Here is a 2,039-nt window from a genome sequence, read left to right on the forward strand (position 1 = left end):
TTGTCAACTATATGTGGTCACATTCTTGCCCCTATCAGACAGCAGTGTTATATTATTCACTGTATGGATGACATCCTTTGCGCTGCACCTACTTGCTCTTAATTAATTGCATGTTTTGAGGACTTAACAAACAGCCATTACTTAGGCAGGATTAATTATTGTTAGTGATAAAATTCAGACTGCCTCTCTGTATTAGTATCTTGGAATGATGTTTGAAGATGATTTTATAAGGTCTCAAAAAGTAGAAATTAGAAAAGACAAACTTAACACTTAATGATTTTCAAAAATTATTAGGTGATATCAATCGGATTCATCCATCCTTAGTTATTCCAACCAGTTAGAGCTAATAGAACCCTAAAAGTTTGTCTTTGTAACTGACAAAAACAAAAAAACGAACAAAAAAGGGGGAGAGGCTTGGAGCTTGCAGCACAGTGGTTCCAGTGCCATCCACATACACCAGTGGTGAGTTGGGACCTGGCTCTGGCCAGCTAAACAAAACAAAAAAGGCGAGATAGGAATTATGTAACTCTCCACAAATACAATTAAGTAAAGTGCTTTTTACTTTAAATTTCTTAAATTATCCCCAAACACAGCTATTTACAGCTGCAGAGCAGCATTCACGGGGAAACAATTGATGCCAAAGGAAAAATCTTTGGTATGGTAGAAAAATATTAGAACTCAACCATGGAAAAAAGGTGAAATTGTTTTATGGGGAAGAGGCTTTGCTTGTATTTCCACAGGAGACGACTCTGATTTTGTCTGGGTTCCATCAGGATTTATTAAGCTCAATCATGAACCTGAATCAGAAAGAGCAGAAGACTGTCAAGAAAAAGAAAAAGGCTAGCGTTCTCTCATGAGAAGCCTTCGAGGAGAAACCAACTGTCACAATGGATTAATGATGGCCCTCGTGATTTTACAAAATAAAAATAAAAAAGGGGAAGATGCAGCGGGAATGGGGACCAAAGACTCCATTCTTGGCAAAGGAAACCACCCTCAGAAAAAGAGGAAAATTAAAAAGTAAGCTGAGTGAGTCAGAACAAAGAAAAGTCAGCCAGTTTACATTTAAGGAAGCCATTGCTAGCAAGCTTCTTGCCTTTTCTGAAATTCTAGCCTGTTAGGGGTACAGCTTACAAACACCCTGCTGGGTCTGTGAGCATTCTGAAGAGAACAATGGTTATAGAAGAGGCTGTGACAAGTCCTAGCAAAAGATTCATCTTCTAGGGCGTTTCCTGCCCATTAAGGGAAAGCAGGAACCCATTGTGGAGATTTGCATTTGCCAGGGGCAGAGGCCAAGGAAGTAGCTCGAGCCCTGAGATATGCGCAGAAGAGCTTACATTCCTTACTGTAGAGGAAAATCCTCTGTGGTGGTGAGGGGAGGAAAATGCCTCCCTCCCACGGATTCCTCAGAGGAGATTAACACCAGTGGCGTTTTACTCCACAGAGAACTAGTGGAGTTTAACATCTCCTTAGAAATCTGTGTGTGTGAGCCCAAGCAGGAGGCTATCCCAATATAAGGCGCAGGTTTCAGATTTCTGAAGGCTACCCTTAAAGTCCATAATAATAACCATAAGAGCTGGTATGCTCAATCAGAGAAACTGCTAGCATCTTTGTTCCCGCCCTCATCTTACCCTCTGGGCAAATAGACTTCAATAAAATCAGAGTGGAGCAAACACTCTGGGCTATTGCCAAATCCCACAAACAGCCAATGGATCCCTGAGCACCTTTAATTCTACAAACAAAACAAAACAAACAAACAAAACAATCCCCAAATTTAAGGACAGGGCTTTGTATTTTTGAAAGTACAAAGGTCATAATACATGGTACAAAGCACTTTGATACATGGAACACACTCTGTGTTGGTCCCCAGAGAAAACAGAAAATAAGTGTAAATACTTAATTTTATTACAGTGTGACAGAGGTGATGTTGCTTGCGTGAACGTGTTTTTTTTTTTTTTTTTTTTTTTTGAGACAGAGCCTCAAGCTGTCCCCCTGGGTAGAGTGCCTTGGCATTACAGGTCACAGCAACCTCCAACTCCTGG

This window comes from Otolemur garnettii, unplaced genomic scaffold (assembly GCF_000181295.1).
Source record: "Otolemur garnettii isolate 467f Iridium unplaced genomic scaffold, OtoGar3 scaffold00276, whole genome shotgun sequence".
Classification (NCBI taxonomy): domain Eukaryota; kingdom Metazoa; phylum Chordata; class Mammalia; order Primates; family Galagidae; genus Otolemur; species Otolemur garnettii.